Genomic DNA, 20,494 nt, shown 5'->3' on the forward strand with positions numbered 1-20,494 from the left:
CACTGCAGCATGAGTTCAATCTCCGGGCAGGGAGCTATCCACACGGTGCAGCAGACCTCTCCTGGCTCACCCACTGCTCCCTTCAGCAGTATATTTCAGTCAGTCTGCCGGCTCTGCTCCCCACTCTGTCTCTGATGGATCCTCTCACCCCACACCTCTGGCCTGTACCCCAGTTCTTGTATGCATAAAAAAATAAATGTTTTTTAAAAAAGTGTATAGGTATGTCTAACTGTAGGAAAATGCAATACCTGTTTTATGCTAATAAGTGAATCGCCAATAATGAAATAGAATTTGTAGCATTTGCCAGACTTATCTGAAACTTATCACAGAAAAATCTATGGGACTAGTGTAATATAAAATGCTCTCAAGGAAAAACTGAACTAATCAACCTATAATCAGAGCCTAAAACACAGTCTGAAAAATTTTAAATTATGTCACAAAAATATAGAGCTAAATTTTTTCCCTATATTGTGGTGTTTAATTTGTCAAAGTTAGATTTAGATCTCTTTGAATCCATTTTGGTAATTCTTATCAAGTTTATTTATGAACTGATAATCATAAAACATATATATATATATATATATATATATATATATATCCATACATGTATAAATGGAATTTGGAAGAATAATAAAATTGTTTGGTTAAAGCATATCACATCTTTGCTTTTAAATAGAACTCTTGTTACACATATTTGTACTTTATTCTAGTGCTTTTTTTGTATCAGGAATTTAAATATTTAATTTTAATGGCTATGTAATATCCCAATCCCGCAATTTATGATTTTGAGTAAAATGCTTCTACATGTGTTAAATATTTCCTCGGGATATGTTTCAACAATGGAATTGTTGAGACAAACCTTTGAAAATACTATGGATTTTGACACCTAATTTTGTGATTTTGCCTGAGGATAGAGCTGCCAGAGAGGACAGAAAAGTGTAAATATTGAGAAACACTTGCAAAGAAAATCAGCTTTCAAGTTTTTCCATTCATAGCTGCGAAGTCTGCTGTGGTTGAAGAATGGCTTGCAATGTGAAATAATAATAATTAATGAAGTGATACTGCATTAATTATTATTACATTAATGTAGTAACATCTGCTAAGATCTTTACATGAACTAGAATCACATTTATTATCTCTTTAATCTTCACAAAACTCTGAGGTAATTACTAGCATTGTTCTCATTTTAAAGATTACCATTTGGGGCTTCCCTGGTGGCCTAGGCGGTTGAGCGCAACGCTGTGAAGCTGTTGGCAGCCTGTGCAATGCTGGTTTGATTCCCGCTGGCCTCGGAGCATCCACATGGCGAGCAGACCTCTCCTGTCTCACCCGCTGCTCCCCTCAGTAGTGTATTTCAGTCAGTCTGCCTGTTCTGCTCCCCACTCTGTCTCTGGTGAATCCTCTCACCCTACCACACGTCTGGCCTGTACCCGGGTTCTCTTATAAATAAATAAATCTTAAAAAAAAAAATTAGGATTTGAGGCACAGAGATGTTAAATAATTTACCCACAGTCACTCAGTTAGCCAGGACCAGAACTCAGATACAAATCTAGGCAATCAGGGCCTCCCTGTTGGCACAAGGAGTTAAGGTGCAACCTTGGAAGCTATCTGCAGCCACTGCAACTAGGGTTTGATCCCTGCCCAGGGAGCTACCCACATGGCACAGCAGACCTCTCCTGTCACCCTGCTGCTCCCCGCAGCAGTGTATTTCACTAGATCTGCCTGTTCTGCTCCCCACTCCATCTCTGGTGAATCCTCTGACCCCCCCACACCTCTGGCCTGTACCCCAGTTCTTGTATGCATAAATAAATAAATCTTTGGGCCTCCCCAGTGGCGCAGCAGTTGAGCGCTGGGTTGTGAAGCTGCCCGCAGCTTCTGCACCACCGGTTCGATCCCCAGCTGCTCCCCTGCCACCAGAGGAGGGTCCCGCATGGCACGCAGACCTCTCCTGCCGCCCGCTGCTCCCCTCAGCAGTATACTTCGGTCCTTCTGCCTGCTCTGCTCCCCGCTCTGGCTCTGGTGAATTCTCTCAACTTCCCGTGCTTCTGACTGTACCCAGTGCTTGAATAAATAAATAAATAAATAAATAAATAAATAAATCTTAAAAAAAATAAAAATAAATAAATCTTTAAAAAAAAAATCTAGGCAATCAAATCTCAGAGCTATATTTCTTTTTCCTTTTATTGAAGCAACATTGGTTCACAATGCTGTATATGATTTAGAGGTGTAAGATGTGAAATTAACAAAATATGGGTGGGGAAGGACATATTTGTGTGTGTGTGTGTGTGTGGTGTGTGTAACACAACCAATATGTAGGTGATTACAAGTCAGTTCTGAATTTTTAACCATCTCCCTTGCTTTCAGAGTGTTGTAGATACTCAGAATTTTCAGACTAGTTCTTATATGCTACCTTTGGTTATTTCTTCTTATATGCATTCTAGTCATCTAGTTTTCACTGGGGTATCATTTACTTTAGCATTAAATCCTGGCCGAGGGACACACTGTTCCTTCCTGGTACCTGTGTCACTACTGATCAATTAAAAGAAAACATTATCAACTATAAACATGAGATATCAGGGTAGCTATTGGGGGTCAAACATGAATTCCTGGGGAATTACACTTTCAGCAGACATATTAATATCAAAGTACACACAGAATTGCACACACACATGTTACTGCATTTCTGTCCAATCAAAGATACACTCACAGGCAGGTTACAGCTATCATAGTTGTTTGGACAGAACATCTCTCAAAAGTCTAAGTTCTATCAGCTTGTCTAGCTAACAGTTATAGTTAGTAGGCTTAAATTATCCATTTTACAATGAAAAGCTTGGCTAGAACCTGAGTGTATTTCATCTTAGTGATGTAAAAAAAGATGAAAGAAGTCACTTTGAAATTGTCATTTGGACTTACTCAAAAATGCTCAGTCTTTTTTCCATTGATTCATTTTTTGGTAAAGATACATTGTTATGTTTGCCTAAATTATCCATGTAAAGTATTTAAAAGACATTATTTAACTTTGAAATAGATTTTTAGCTCAAGAATATTTATTGAATTTTATTTCCATTTTTATATACTAAAATAAATTCAGCATTCCATTAAACACCATATACGTACTGCTAAATATTTTTCCTGACAAAGAAAATATAATTACTTCACTTTAACAACTGACAAATGTAGGGTAAAATTTGGAACATTATGGGTATTCTTACATAGAAATCGATTAGTTAATTAATTAAAAGAAATGATAAATACTATGCTTGTACCATAACAAATTTATTATTTATAGAATAAACAGTTCTCACTTTCTGAAATTATTCTTGCCTCCACCATGCAAAACATTCCTTTTGTTTTGAGAATTTCTTTTGTCTATATCTTCATGATTAAAGAATGTTTTAAAATAAATTTTATTTGAAATGAATTGTTTTTTTTTTTCTTAAAGATTTATTTTTATACAAGAGCTGGGGTACAGGCCAGAGGCATGGGAAGGTGAGAGTATTCACCAGACACAGAGCGGGGAATAGAACATGCAGACTGACAAAATACACTGCTGAGGGGAGCAGCGGGTGAGACAGGAGAGGTCTGCTGTGCCATGTGGGTAGCTCCCTGGCCAGCTGGGAATCGAACTGGCGCTGCAAAGGCTGCAGACAGCTTCACAGTGCTGCACTCAACCTGCTGCACCACTGGGGAGACCTGAAATGAATTGTTTCAGAATGTATTTTACATATCCAAAAAAGGTATGAATCTATACCTCTGAATAAGGTACAGTGTTGTGTGCCAATGTCACCTTAATAAAAATCACACAATAAAAAATAGAATGTATTTTGGGCCTCCCTTGTGGCTCAGTGGGTTGAGTGAAAGACCCCTCTTGTCTCGCCCGCTGTGCCCCTCAGCAGCGTATTTCTGTCAGTCTGCCTGTTCTGTTCCCCACTCTGTCTCTGGTGAATCCTCTCACCCTCCCACCTCTGGCCTGTACCCCAGCTCTTGTATAAAAATAAAGAAATCTTTAAAAAAAATTTTTCAAAAAAAAAGAATGTATGTTAATTTATGTATGAAGTACATTTGATATTCCAATATATTACAAACAAGAAAAAACTATATAAATTGAAGATTTATTAAATGCTTTTTCTACTCTTATCCTTTTAATTATCTCTCTTGTGAAAACAAGTATAAAAATGCTTTTGATGAAAATAATAATAGCTTACAATAAACTTACAAGTTTCTAGTAGAATTATTATTTCAGTACAGTTTGGTGAAGTTGGATCTTCAATTCTTCATCCTTGATTGCTAAGAAAAAGCTTCTCTTTGAAGATTTGATTGAACTATTACTCTTCTGCTGTTATCTTTGGGAAAAGAAGAATCTTTCTTTTTAAAATAATTTCCTTTCTTTTTTTCCATTATACAAAACTTGTTCTTATGAATTTATGACAGCATCTGAGAAAGTACAAAACAATGAACCATTTTCTGCCCAGAATGAATTAAACTGCCTAAAGGAGTTAACAGACTTTCATCTCTGCTGTACTTGATATAGCATAAAATTTTGTTGTAATAAAACAAAAGACCCACTCAGTAAATACTTCTAAATAACTGCCATCGAATATTGTTGCCTGAAGATAAAGTAGAATGTTAAATGTATTTTATAATTCCTCATTGCATTTAGTGTAGTAATTTGTTGTCTAACACATAGTAGCATTCAATAATTTTGCACTGAAATACAGAATCAGTGAAAGACGTGTTTATGGCAGGGAGAAAGGTGCCCCAGAACCCCTAACCCTGCCCACTCTAAACAGTTTCTGCCATCTTGCGTCAATACAAAACATACTCTAGTGCATAAGGACCTTTAATGGAAAGAAACTTTAATACAATTAGTGTGCAATAAACAGTTTATAAGAAAAAGACAAAGAATATAGTGCCCAAAGCAAGCACCCAAAATTACCCATCCCCTCATGGGTAAATGCCCAGCCCAACAGGATTGGCCCAAGGCAGGACCACTGAGGCGGGAAAGCTTGCCACAAGTCTAAGGCACCTTCTGGTGGGACCCGTAAGAAAGGGGTAGAAGGGGCAAAATAAGTCTGGAAGGAATAGTGCAAAATCAAAATCAAGATAAAAGCTGTCATTGTTGGCGAGCAGACCTCTCGTGTCTTACCTGCTGCTCCCCTCAGCAGTGTATTTCGTCTGTCTGCCTGTTCTGTTCCCCACTCTGTGTCTGGTGAATCCTCTCACCCTCCTGCACATCTGGCCTTACCCCAGTTCTTGTATAAATAAAAAATTAATCTTAAAAAAAAAAAAAGCTGCCATTGTCACCTCCCCACAAGTCTCTCACCCACATCTGTTTCATGCAGTCCAGGACCAAGAAGCAAGTGCAGCTTCTTCATGTGTCTCTTGCTCCATGTGCCTCCTCCAGGCCTCCTCTGCCTCTATCCTGCTTCCTTCCTCTGTCTCCTCTGCAGCTTCTCCTTCCCCCTACTCAGCTCCACCCTCCCTTGTGTGGAGCAGGGAACCTAAAATCTCCCCTTTCCCTGGGACTACCTACTTATAGGAGTCACATAGTATTCCATAAATGATCACTGGTTTGTATGCAAACTACACCAACTATTGCCTTTTTTTGGTGCCAGCAAAGCTCACACATATTAAGAAATTTTTCTGGGACTTACGACACTGAAGTTTTGGTCCCAGTTTACCACCTGCTTTAGAGAATTAACCCTTCAGAACATTGGTTTATCTGTGCAGTTAAAAAAATAGCATATCTATTTTGGATTAACAATTACTTTGACCTATCTGACAGAAAGAACTAAGGAAAGGGTTTTAAAATTTTTAAATGTGCTAAGAAAATAATTATTATGCCAAAAAGCTGAAAGTGAATGTTTAGAATTCTTCCTGGCTCTTTCCTAATTTACCCTGCTTTCTAGCTTTTTTAATTGGGGTTGTGCGGTGAGGGATATTTAGAATAATCCAAATTTCTGTGAGCCAAATAATGGCAAAAGGGTTGAAATAGAATGCTTACCATTGAAGTGACTCTATTTTATGTAAATATATTTAATTCTTTTAACAGACTCTATTTTAGGAAAATGTATTTAATTCTTATAAGAATTATGTGAGGTTGGTATTACAATTCTCTGCAAAATACAGAGGGATAAGTCAAGGCCTAGAGAAACTCAGCAACTTGTCCACTAATAATTATTGTCAGTGGGAGTCCACATTCAAAATTAGGAAAAACTGACCCCAAAGTTCATTTCATTACCCAATTTGCTACCGCACCCCCTTCAGCACATCTGAATATATATTTTTCTTTAACCCTCTCTTTGCAGTCACCAGTACAGAAGTACCAGGTGCTAAAGCTTCTGAGACTTCCCCATCTAAGAAAACAAGAACCCAAAGAGAGATGAAAATTAGGTCCACAATTTTAATGTAAAGCAGGGGTCAGAATTGAGAGGCTTTATCTCTTGAATAGCAGCAGCTTAAATAGCTTGAAAGTCCCTTCTCACACGGAATAATCTCTGTAAATTCAATTCAGTTATATCAATGTGATTATGAACTATGTAATGACTTATGGAAATTTAAATTTAGGAGCAAACAGATTGATTTGTGCTCTGCTAACCAGAGCCTACTCTCTAGAGACTGACACAGATTTTATTTTTATGTAAATCACCTCAAATGCAGTTCTTTCTGCTAAATTATATGAAACTGGCATTTGTCCAAGTGTATTATTTCCTGGGCAGCCCGAACCTTGGCTGGCACATTAAAGCCCAGTGCAAATTCAAATGTGGATATGAGGGAAAAGTACTAGGGCCAGAAGCAGTTTCCATTTTCAGTACCAGAAACTGACAAATGCATTGAGGTTTCAAGCCCATTTAGTGTGATTTAATTGAAAAGTTTGGAATTAGAATAAGAAAGAGCTGGGTTCAAATTCCACATGGCTGGCATTGCCCTTGGGGAAATTGGTCAATTTTACTTCTAGTGTTTGTGAATTTTCCATTTTTCCATAACCATTTTTGGAGAAACTGACACACCAGTCACTTGGATAAGACTCTAGGAGATGAAAATATAGGGTCCCTTGCTAATTAGTTCATAGTCTGAAGATAGAATAGATATAAACCCACATAAAGTTTGTAAGCTCTGCAACGTATAGAAGAGAGAAGCAGGGCCATTAATTAATAGATACCCATTTCACTTCAGCAGGACGGGCATCTGAGAATAGATAATGAGTAAACCTATATGCATAGTAAATAAAGATAATTAGAGGTATTTAGCAGGGTCAGTACTGGGATTAATGCAGCAACATATGTAAGGACTGGTCCTGTAACTGGAAGACTAGAGCTTGGGCAACTGAATGCCAATAAAGCAGAGGCTGGAATTGAATCTTTAAGGTGTGCTTTAATCAGACAGCCGGCAATCTGGAAGATGTGGGGGTGGGGGTTGGTTAAAATAGTAAAGAATCTACCTTAACATTTCCTTTCCAGCTGCCTTTGTATAGTGAGTGAACAAAGACAGTTCAGCAGTAAGCAGGCCCCCAATGCTGCCAGGGCCCGTGATGTGCAGCCCCCCGAGCTCCTCATCGTCCTCCTGGACACCTGGCCTCAGGCTTATCCCACGGTGCTGAGGCTGGTCTTCAGATAGCACTGGATCCCCACACCCCTCCAGACGTGTCCTTGGGCTGGAAAATTAACTCAGGACAGACAGGCCATAAATAATATGTGTGTGCACATTTCCTACCATACCATAGGTAGTGTCTCACCTGATCTCCCCCTCCCTAACCCCTACATATCAATGTTAGTTGATTTTTTTGTAGTAATGCACTCATGTAAAGTGTATATCTTACTTTTGAAAATCTGTTCTATTTTTGAGTTTAAACAATTATTTTGAGGGCCTCCCCTGGTGGTGCAGGCAGTTGAGTGCAGCACTGTGAAACTGTCCGCAGCCTCTGCAGCGTGGGTTCGATGGAGTGGCAGAATTCTCCTGTCACTCTCCTCAGCACTGTATTTCGTCAGTCTGCCTGTTATGTTCCCCACTCTGTCTGATGAATCCTCTTACCCTCCCACGGATTTGGCCTGTACCCCGGTTCTTATATAAATAAACAAATCTTTTTTAAAAAAATAAATATTTTGTTAACATCATATTCTGTGCTCATAATTGATGTCCACCATCCTAGAACTCCCACAACAGCACTGACGGGGGCTGAGTAAAAATTTGGGAAGGAGGCATCAGAAGACCAGAAACTAGCTCACACAAGGCCAGAAGCTGGAGGTAGGGTAGAAATGATTAACATAGTAAACAAGCTATATCGAAAAGTAAAATATCCAGAGGTGCAGAACGAGATGCAGACCAGGTGGGGATGTGGAGTTTGAGGGCCATTGTAAAAGGTCCTTCCAAATTGTCCTAGTCAAACCAAATATAGAAAACTATCCTTAGGCACCAACCCTAGAAATAATTAATTTAGTAGCAGTTAACAACGAACCCCTCCAAAGAAAAGAAGGCTGAATCAGTGCAATTTCTGCCCTGGCAATGGGCAACAGTTCTTTTGCCCACCTGTAACTATGCAAGTGTTTCTCTTCATCAACTTTCTCCCCTTGCTGAGCAGCAGAGGCAGCTTCCTCCCAAGGCTGCCAGCCTGTGAGCTGCAGGCCCCATTTTTAACAAACTATCCCTTTTAGGGGAAGCTCTTTCTGCCCAATTTGTCTGTGCAGGCGTCCTTTACTTTCCTTCCCTTTTTATAGTAAATCTGCCTTTCTGACTATAAGTGAAGGTCTCTGCCTCATGGGGACACTTTCCTGGGGAAATATGCCACATGCCACTGAAAGGGGAGCTCTGATGAAACTTTCTTAGAGGTGTCTGAAGGAATCTACTCTGAACTGAACACCTCTCCAAAGTGACATCAGGCTGGAACAGCTGGAATAATATACACCAAATCATCCCCAGCAGTAGAAATGCAATCAAGTTCCTTCAGACTGGCCTCCCTGGTGGCACAGGAGGTTGAAGGCAGTGTTGTAAAGCTGTCAGCAGCCTCTGCAGTGCTGGTTGGATCCCAGCCAGCTGTGGAGATACCCACATGGTGCAGCAGACCTCTCCTGTTTCCCCTGCTGCTCCCCTCAGCAGTGTATTTCAGTCATTCTGCCTGTTCTGTTCCCCACTCTGTCTCTGGTGAATCCTCTCACCCTCCCGTACATCTGGCCTGCACCCTGGTTCTTGTATAAATAGATAAATCTTAAAAAAAAAAACAAACACAGTTACACCAGACACAATAGCAACAACAATAAAAGTACCTGGATTCAATAAGGGCACAAAAACCTGCCCACATACTTTAGGTATCAACTAAATTCACCCTCATCCTTCCTAATTCCTAAGCTCTTCTGCACTTAGTTGTGTTTTTTTTTTCCCCTGACCTCTTTGTTTTAAAAAATGTCTGAATATTGCATTTGAAACTATCTGTCATGGATTCCCTGGAACATTGAGGATTTATGAGAAGTATTCCCAAAATTTAAGAGAAGGAATTCTATATAGGTGATTCTGATTTTATACATATATGTTTGTATATATATATATATATATATATATATGTACACACATACTCTTTTATTTTAGTCTCTTTTACTCAATATTATTTGTGAGATTCATTCATCCTATTAAATAAAGTAGTTCATTAATTTTAATTTCTGCATATAGTGTCCACTGTAAGAAGCACTGATATTTTATTTACAAGTTCTGCTATTAGAGGGTATGCATTATTTCCAGATTTTGTGTATGATAAATAATTCTACCATAAACATTTTGTACATATTATTGGTGCACATATGTGCACTATTGGAAAAGTATCCAGAATTTTAATGCATTGGTTCTTATGTTCATCTTTAGTAGTGTGGACAAAATTAATACATATGAATAGTGTTTTTTAGTGGTTCTACAATTTTATTAATGCAAAAAAAAAGTAAATGAGCATTTCAGGCTATTCCTGATTTACACCAACATTTGATTTTTTTCTTTTTAACATAAGCCTTTCTGATATATGTAGAGTAAAGCTGCATTATGGTTTAAATTTGCATTTCTCATTGCTAAGGATTCATTTTTTACATGTTAAGTAGTCACTAGGATATCCCCATTTGTTATGTTCCTATTCAAGTTACTTGCTCATTCTTTATATCTGGCTAATTCAATCTCATTAAGATATTGTTTCAGCTATCTTTCACATTCAAGATTATAATCTTCTTGGACATATTTTTGTATTTGGGATGATATGGGTCTAATTTCATTCTTTTTATGGATATCCAAATAATCTTTATTTCATTACTTTTTTGAAGTTACTTTTCTACTATCGTTGACATATATCAAATGTTCATATATATATGAAAATATATATTCATAAAATAAACTGTTAAGTAACTAGGAATAGAAAGACACTTCCTTATTTTTAGAAACTATTTATAAAAAAATTCAAATAGTGTCATATGTAATAATAAAATATACTCTTTCTGAAATCTCTTCTTTTTTTTTGCTTGTGCCAATATTATATAATTTTAATCAACTTTACTTGAAAATTTTTTATAACTAATAGTAAATGACACCCAAATTTGTTCTTCTTCAAGACTGTATTTATTAGTTGTTAGTTATTTGCATTTTCATACACATTTTAGAATTAGCTTTTATGACCCTACACACACACACACACACACACACATACACAGACAAAAGATTTTAATTAAGGTTTCATCAAATACATTAATTAGTTTGGATAAAATTATTACATTTATGATATTGTGCCTGAAAAATCATGAATATGAAATCCCATTCCCTTTTTCTTTAGGTCTTCTTTATTTCTCACAACAATATACTATAGTTCTCTCTGAAAATAACTTACACTCTAATTGTTTGTTACATATAGAAATTGATTCATATTTTATGTGAATTTTCTAAACCACTCAACACCAATATTCTGTCTACATCACATTGTATTTTTAAATATGTACAGTAATAGCATTTTTAATATGAGTTGTATTTCTTTTTTCTCTCTTTAACTTATTTCACCTTTTAGTTATCTAATTTCTATCTTAGTCCTGGTTAGGATACCCTGTACCATTTTAAGTAGAAGGGCAATAGTGGGTTTTCCATCTTCTTCCTGAACCAAGAGAGAAAATATCAGCATTTTATTATTACATATGACACGTACTATTTGAATTTTTTTATAAATAGCTTCTGAAAAAAATATGGAAGTGTCTTGTGTCTTTCTATTCCCAGCTATCTAACAGTTTATTTTGTGAATGGGAGCTAAATTTTAACAGTCCAGTTCCTGTATCTATGGAGCTAATATAGACTTTTTTATTCTGGTAATGTGAATTACATTGATTAATTTTTAAACTCTGAAATTAATTTTGTGTTCCTGGGGGAAAAAAACAAATTTCATGATTTGGAGACACTTTCCTCTTACTTAATGATGAATTTGTTAACAATAATCTATTTAGAATTTTTGCATGCATTTTAATGATACAGACTAGGCACCTAATAACACAGCTTTGAAATACATGAAATAAAACTGATAGAACTATGAGAAACAATGTCATCATTTCAATAGATGCATAAAAGGTATTTGTAAATTCCATTATTCATTCTTGGTAAAACTTCTTCCAATAATGCATAAAGCAGAAATTCCTCAACTTTATAAAGAGATTATATAAAATATTCATAACCAATATTTTATTCAAAGGCCAAGAACTGAGTTACTTCCCTCCTCAAGTACAATGACGTTTGCCTGCCCTTACCACTTCTTTTCATCCCACTTTGAACAAAAGTTTAGCCAGGACTAATATATAAGGAAATAAAAATAAACAGCATCTAGATTTTAAGAAATATATAAAACTATCTTTAATCAAGATGACATCTATGTAGATAATAATATGGAATTAAAAAATAGCTTCTAAATGCATTTATAAGTTTGCAGGATACAATGTATTGTCATATTTTTGTATATCAACAGTAGACAATCTGGAATCAAAATTTAAAAATGATGTAATTTATAATACTATCAAATTATGAAGTGTTTATGGATGATTCTATTAAAAGATATACAAAATGTATAAGTTTTTTTTTCCTTCCTCCACCGCTTGATCTATAAGGATTTTGTATGCTGGATGTAAAGTCTTAACCACTTTCAACTGGATAAGTTCTGTATGAGCTTCTGTTTCCACATCAGCAAACATAAAGTAAATGTTCTCTCTCTTGCTGATAATGTAAGGATTAAGATATTACATGTGAGAATTATTAGCATAAATCCATAAAGTAGGAATTAAATAAATGATAATTGCTCTTTCACACTTAGTCCTAGAAGAAAAGAGAATTTTGCAGAAAATGAGTTTTTTGGAGAAAATTAATGAATGAATAGGCAGTGTTTAAGGAGGTCGGCCAGGAAGTGATGAAAGACTTGGAGTGGATAAGGGAATAAACAATGTTTCTGGAGTCCATTGAATATTGTGACCCAAGAGCAAGGAATTGCCAACAAGAGCAACAGTCATGGAGTGACATCCACCAAGAGAACTGTACGCTGATTCTGACAAGTAGTGGAGAAAGAAACACTCTGATCTCATGCCTCCGGTAAGATGGGTGAATCCCACTGGGTGAATCCCATGAGAGACCAGAAGACAGGGGCCCTCCCTGGTGGCCTAGGGAGGCCACTGTCATTGCTATGGCCTGAGTTTGATCCCTGGCCAGGGAGCTAACCCACATATGGCACAGAAGACGCCGCCTGTCTTGCCTGCTGTTCTCCTTGGCAGTGTATTTCAGTAGATCCACCTGTTCTGCTCCCCACTTTGTCTCTGGTGAATCCTCTTATCCCTCCTCCCCCCATAAATCCCAGAGAAAGAAAAGAAAGAAAGAGAGAAAGAGAGAAAGAGAAAGAAAGAAAGAAAGAAAGAAAGAAAGAAAGAAAGAAAGAAAGAAAGAAAGAAAGAAAGAAAGAAAGAAAGAAAGAAAGAAAGAAAGAAAGAAAGAAAGAAAGAAAGAAAGAAAGAAAGAAAGAAAGAAAGAAAGAAAGAAGAAGACAGGGTGGTGCGGCTCTAGAGGTCAGCATATCAACACATGTAGTAGAGAAGAAAATGAAAGAGTAATGAGGATGAATCCAGGAGCATCAAGTGGAGGTTAGTGTGTACAATTCCTTTTTTCTGAGAAATATGTGTCTTAATAAATTGAGATTTTTAAAAGGAGTTACTAGGGGCTTCAAAGGTACACAACTTCTTTGCCTTCAAGCTACCAGATTTAGTGAAAGTTTAGTAACATTCAATAATTTGGTTGTGTCTGCTAGACTAGGGAGGTTTCCAACTGGCTTAATGATACCAATGGTGTGTTATCAACTATAACGCACACTCATTCTTCAACATTTGACGTGACATAATTAAAATAATACAGACAAACTCAGCTTATCTTGATTTTCGAATTTCTTATGAAGTATTAATAGAAAAAAAAATAAATCATAGTAACTCATCAATATAGGCATGAAATGTCCCTATGCATAAAGCAAAATCCATTTTGCATGATGGCATTCAATAGGGCACATTTGGCCAAACTGACTAAAGAGTGATACAAATTACTCTTTTTTGCATGTGTACCCTCATTGGTGCCTTTATAGATTCACACTCTACTTAAACCATCACTTGCCCCCATTAATGCCTATTACAACCTTACCCAGCAATCCTTTGCAGGATGAATCAAATAAAACCTCAGTTTAGACATTTCTGATTTTCCATGTAAAAATAAAAGGCATTGTCTCTAAGGGGCCTTTAATCCTGTGTCTTTGTATATCATTTTCCATCTTATCAGTAAGCCTGTCCTACCAGCATACTTATTTATTTTATGATTTTTTTCATATACTTTCCCTTCGTGTTTACCTTAATTCTTGCCAGCAGTCTCTACACTGGACTTTGCAATATATTCCTAATTGGTCCTGATCTCCTCATTCATACCTATTTTAAATAGCAAACTAACTTTCTAAAAATAACAACAAAACAAAAATCTAACCATGTGGCTTTACTGCTTCAAATCCTTTAAACATTTTTCATCATCCTAAAGACCTATTTCATTAGGATGAAGTTCAAAAGCCTTTACCATCTCATATTTTACACAATAAAATTAATTCAAGGGCCTCCCCAGTGTTGCAGCGGGTTGGGCTCAGCAATGTGAAGCTGCCCACAGCCTCTGCAGCACAGGTTCGATTCCCAGCCAGCCAGGGAGCTACCCACATGGTGCAGCAGACCTCTCCTGTCTCACCTGCTGCTCCCTTCAGCAGTGTATTCAGTAGATCTGCCTGTTCTGCTCCCCACTCTGTCTCTGGTGAATCCTCTCACCCTCCCTGGGTCTCTGGCCTGTACCCCAGCTATTGTATAAATAAAAAATAAATCTTTAAAAAAAATTAACTCAAAATTGCGTAAAGCCATGAATATAAGACCTGAAACCATAAAATACATTGTAGAAAACAAACAAAACGTTCTACAACTTTGGCTTCAGTGATGTCTTTGTGGATTCATCTCCAACGATGGAACTACATGAAACACACCAGCTTCTGCACAATGAAAAAAAGTCAGTAAAACAAAAAGACACACTACTAATGGGAAAAAAAATTTGCACCTCATACATATGATAGAGTTGATATTCAAAATAAAGAACTGATATAACTTAAAAAGAAAATAAATCAAGAAAGAAGAGCTAAACAGACACTTCTCTAAAGTATACATACAGATGGCCAACATGCATAATAAAAAAAATGTTTCTTATCACTATCATCAGGGAAATGAAAATGAAAATCAAAATGAGATACTACATCATAATTCTGAGAATGGCCCATATCAGAAAGACCAGAAACAAAAAATACTAGAGTATGTGGAGAAAAGGGACTCTCATACACTATTGGTGGGAATGTAGACTGCTTCAGGCCCTATGCAAACGGTATGAAGATTTCTCAAAACATTAAAAATATATCAGCCATATGATCCAGCAATTCCATTCAAAACACTAATTTGAAAGGATATATTCACTCCTGTGTTCATTGCAACACTGTTTACAATAGTCAAGTTAAGGAAACAGGCTAAATACCCAAGGACAAATATAATACTTTTATAATAAGACAGTACTCAAGAATACAGTTGATGAAATACATAGCACAATAAGACCAAAATAATAATATTCACCTGCATTATGTGGAGAAAGTAAACAAAAAATATTGGTGGACAACTGAAGTGGGGATTATCAAAATAGCTGGTGAATGTACTCAACTAACAATTAGAAATAGGACTAGTTATTGTCCTGAAGTTATGCATTCAGCTGAAATATTATATTTATAAACTCACATTGCCCAGTACAGTGCACTAAAATGAATCAATTATTTTTCTATGCATACAAGAACTGGGGTACAGGCCAGAGGTGCAGGGGGTGAGAGGATTCACCAGAGACAGAGTGGGGAACAGAACAGCCAGACTGACTGTAATACACTGCTGAAGGGAGCAGTGGGCAAGACAGGAGAGGTCTGCTACTCCATGTGGGTAGCTCCCTGGCCAGCCAGGGATCGAACTCATGTTGCAGAAGCTGCATAAATAAATAAATCTTTAAAACATAAAAATAAGCTAAAAATCTAAATCACAGCTGTATGAAAACAAAGGGGAAATATACATGGTAGATAAAATAGCATATATATAACACTACATGTAGGTGATTTGCCACAAGCTATTTCATTTGTTTTTTGTTTTTTTTTTTTTGCTATTTCATTCGTTTTCACAGTAACATGTGTTCGTAGTGTTACTCAAACATATTTTTAAGGAACCATTATTCAAGGAGGATAAGGAAACTTAATTGTGTTTCAGAGGCAGGAATTAAACTCAACTCTGTCTAATCCAAGACACTTCCTGTTTCCCTAATGTATCCTACCCGAAAAAAAAAGGGAAAAAGCAATAATAAAAAATCCATATTTTACTTATGTGAATTAATGAGACATTTGAAATTCAAAACATTCATTTAGATTTATATTGCTTCCATGAAATATTAAAATAGATTAGAATTTACAGCTCTAGACACAAAAATTTATAAAATGAGCATTATTTAGATATAACTTAAATTATTCTTATAACAATCAAAAGTAGATATAGTTATACTTCCCATTAAAATAAAAAAGAGAGGAACCAGGCCTCCCTGGTGGCGCAAGGGGTTAAGCACAGTGCTATGAAGCAATCCACACCCTCTGCTATTTTATCTACCATGTATATTTCCCTCTTGTTTTCATACAGCTGTGATTTAGATTTTTAGTTTGTTTTTATTCTTATTTTTTAAAGATTTATTTATTTATGCATATTTCATTAGATATAGAATATATTTTACTTTTCAATTCTACTATAAAGCAAGAGGTGGTCAGCTCATAAAAAGTTGTCACCTTAAAATACACAATGACTTTCAAATTATCTCACCAAATGAGTTCAGCCACAAATGCCCTGATGGTCATAACATTAATATAATCATAAAAGTACCATTACATTAATTAGAACTTTGTAAACGCTGTAATTAAGATATTCTGTGACAGCTGTCTTTCCTGTCCCTGAGTGTTCCCAAGAAATCTCCCAACACCACTTATTTATGAACCATCATCTGCCTAGAGCTGGGGAAAGCCATCTGTTAGTATATTTGAAATGTTAAGTGACAAAGGGGTTTCAAACCATTATATGCCTTAGATTACTTTTTTGAGAGCAAAGAAAAAAGTACTCAGAAAGCATTTCTAAGAGATTTTTAGCTAGTCCTAGAAGAGATGAATAACTTGATTTATTTTAAATCTTGTATCAGCACTAAAGGGTGGAAACAAACTGGGATTTGGAGTCCAGTATATCTGATCTGATCAGTTTCCCAGATTTATGATGGGAAAACATCATATATGAAGACAGGCATGCTTATTTTTCTTTACTGTTGAGAAAATGAAAAGATAAATTTCACATGTAATACTTTACAGAATTTCCATTGAAGGCTACCTTCATTTCAAAAGATTGGTAGAATGACTCTAAAGATGACACACTGTTCATCTGGCTCCAGTTATTTGTGTGGCTTTGGAAAATGTGTTTATTTCAGTCCTTAAAACTACTTATCAGGTCTGACTTTATATGCTTTTATTATACCTAAGTGGTAGCAAAGAGATCCTTAATATGTGATAAAGACTTCAATTTCTAGTATCAACCTCCAATTGTCTGATTTTAAGCAAATTACTTCACTGGACTTCAAGTAGAAAATAATAGAAAAATTACGGAACCTTACTTTTAGGGAAATGAATTAAAACATGAATGGTAATGGATCATAGTTTGCTATATTCCTTTTATGGACTCGTTGTTTTCATTAATGTTACTCTTTTTTTTTAATTTACAATTTTTTTAAAAGATTTATTTATTTATTTATACAAGCACTGGGTACAGTCAGAAACTCGGGAGGGTGAGAGAATTCACCAGAGCCAGAGCGGGGAGCAGAACAGGTAGAGTGACCAAGTACACTGCTGAGGGGAGCAGCGGGCGGCAGGAGAGGTCTGCGCGCCATATGGGACCCTTGCCCTGCAGCTGGGGATCAAACTGGTGCTGCAGAGGCTGTGGGCAGCTTTGTAACTCAGCGCTCAACCACTACGCCACCGGGGAGGCCCTGTTACTCTTTTTAATATGATTTAAATTTAGCATTCCCACACGAGTTAGCTCCAATATATACTTTAATCTTCGTAGCAATTCTATGTACAGAGTATGCCATGGGAAAGCTGGAGGTAGGGGGACCAAGACAGGTTATGTTACTTGCACCTCTCTTAGAGATAATACCTGACAGATAAACTTCCAAAATTAACTCACACGGAAATGCATGCTTTAAATCTTTTTTGCTAGTACTTTGCAACTTGCAAAATACAACTGGAAAGTAAGAATACTACAAGCTAAAGAACTAATGATAAGATTGGCACATTTTTATTCCTGCCTGGTATAGAAAGCAAATTTTAATTGTTAGAAGTATGGTAAACATTTAAGTAAGACTTAATATGTGTTTTACAAAATATTATTCATTTGGAAAGAAGCTGGGGAGGCAGAGCCAAAACAGGGAAGAGTTCTCTACCTGCAAATTTTCTTCCAAGTACAACTAAAGAAACAACCATAACCCACACATAATATTTCACCAACTTGTCACCAGTATGGCTGGATAGACTCTCACATCTTTCTCCCTGACAAGTCTTGTTTTGTTACTTACTGAAGTTTCAGAGCAGAGAGAAGACAAGGGAGACTAGGACAGGTGATAACATTTCTAACAGAAGCTCTGGTACACCCAGCTGGAAAAGTGGAAAACCACAGTCAGTGTGAAATAATATATTGCTTTTTGAGTGACCCCTGGGACAGATCAGTAACTGATCTGTCCTGGGGCATTAATCTATTTATAGTATAAACAAGAGTAAGCAACGATAGAGCACCAGGCACCAGGCCTTTTCTCAAGAGCTAAAGGCAAATTTGCTGTAAATTATAGAGTCCCACAATATAGAGAGGACCTGCTGTGTAGACTCCTGACACAGCGAGGCACTTAGTCTGATCATGCAGAGTCAAACAGTGCCAGTAAAGAGGAGGGAGTAATAAGATTGAAGAAAAGTGAAAAAACTCTCCATGGAATACTAGACTCCATTAGAAGAGGAAAAATGAAGATAATGGGTATCATTGAAGGTGAAGAAATAGAAAAGTGGACAGAGATCTTTCAAAAAAAAATTATAGCTAAGGGCATCCCTGGTGGTGCAGGGGTTAAAAACAGAGCTATCAAGCAATTGGCAGGCACTGGGGCATGAATTTGATCCCAGGCCAGCCAAGGAGCAAGCGACATGGCACAACAGACCTCTCCTGTCTGCCACGATGCTCCCCTCAGCAGTATATTTCAGTAGATCCTCCTGTCCTGCTTCCTACACTCTCTCTGGTGAATCCTCTCACCCCCCACACTGATGGCCTGTACCCTAGTTCTTGTATGCATGAATAAAATAAATCTTTTTAAAAAATTAAATAATAAAAAAACTAATAGATAAGAACTTTCCAAATCTAGTGAAAGAACTAATTATAGATGTCAAAGAAGCAGACAGACAAAACACACAAGTTTCTAAATGTGAAATAACCTGTATCAAGACAAATCATGAGTAAATTATCAGGAGTCATTGATAAGGGAAAAAAATGCCAAAGGCTTCTTGAGAACAGGAGTATGTAACATACAAAGGCACCTTGATCCCTTTTTTCAGATTTTCAGCAGATAAGCCTAGAGGCTAAATGAGAATGAAAAGATGTATTCGCAATTCTTCTAAGTAAAAACTGCTAGCTAAGGACACTTCATTATGTAAAATTATTCAAGTATTATAGAGAAATAAAGACATTCTGAGACAATCAAAAGTTAATTGAATTCATATCATTGTCATATCACCATAACTGCCCAACAAGACATGCTGCAAGAAGTTATACACAAAAAGAAAAAAGAACATAATATCTTGATCAAATTGATAAATAGAAACAAAACATCAGAAATTTATAGAAAACCAGTGTAAGAGGACAACAAAACATCTAAGGGGAGGGAAGAAAAAAGAACAGAATCTGTATAGTCAAATCACAATGAGTCCATACCAGAATAAAAAAGACTATTCTAGATAAAAGATGTTTAATTCAACCTTCATGATAACCACAAAAAGTCTGGAGCAAACACACTTGGAAAAAGAAATGAAGAAATTAGGAGAAGCAGCATGGAATGATCAAAATTAAAAAGGCAGATAGAAATGCATGAAAAGAGATAAAAAATATCAAAAAGCAAAAGACAGAATGTCAATAAATAAGCCTTATATATCAAAAACCATGCTAAATGTGAATGGTCCGAAGCCAACTAAAAGACAGATTGTGTTAAAAATTATGATCATCAAACCTGACACATAAAGACATGCACTTAAAGTGAAAGCTGGAACAATTTATTTAAAGTCAAAAACACAGGGAAAAGGAACACATGTAGTTATTCCTACATGTGATAAGTTAGAATTTCATGCCAAAAAAAGATAAGCAGAGACAATGACAGGCACTCTGTAATGGCCAAGAAAACAATTCATCAAAAAATACACCTATCATAAATATTTACACACCTACCACAGATGCTCCTACATATAGAAAACAATTATTCACAGATTTAAACACATTGAAATTAATATAAAAATAGGAGATTTCAACACAATATTTACTTCAATGGATAGATCATCCAGACAACAAAGAAATTATGGTCTTAAATGAAGTAACAGATCAGATGGACTTAATAAATATACACAGTCTCCCATTCCAAAAGAAATGAAAGCATATTCTCAAATGCACATGGCATATTCTCCAGGTCATATCTGGGACACAAAGCTTGTCTCAAAAATATATGACAATTGAAATTATATCAAGCATATGTTTTGAGGACAATGATGTGAAGCTGGAAAGCAACCATAAAAAGAAACCTGGGGGAAAAAGCATATGAATACTAAACT

The sequence above is a fragment of the Talpa europaea genome, assembly GCF_964194135.1.
Source record: "Talpa europaea genome assembly, chromosome: 1".
Lineage (NCBI taxonomy): Eukaryota > Metazoa > Chordata > Mammalia > Eulipotyphla > Talpidae > Talpa > Talpa europaea.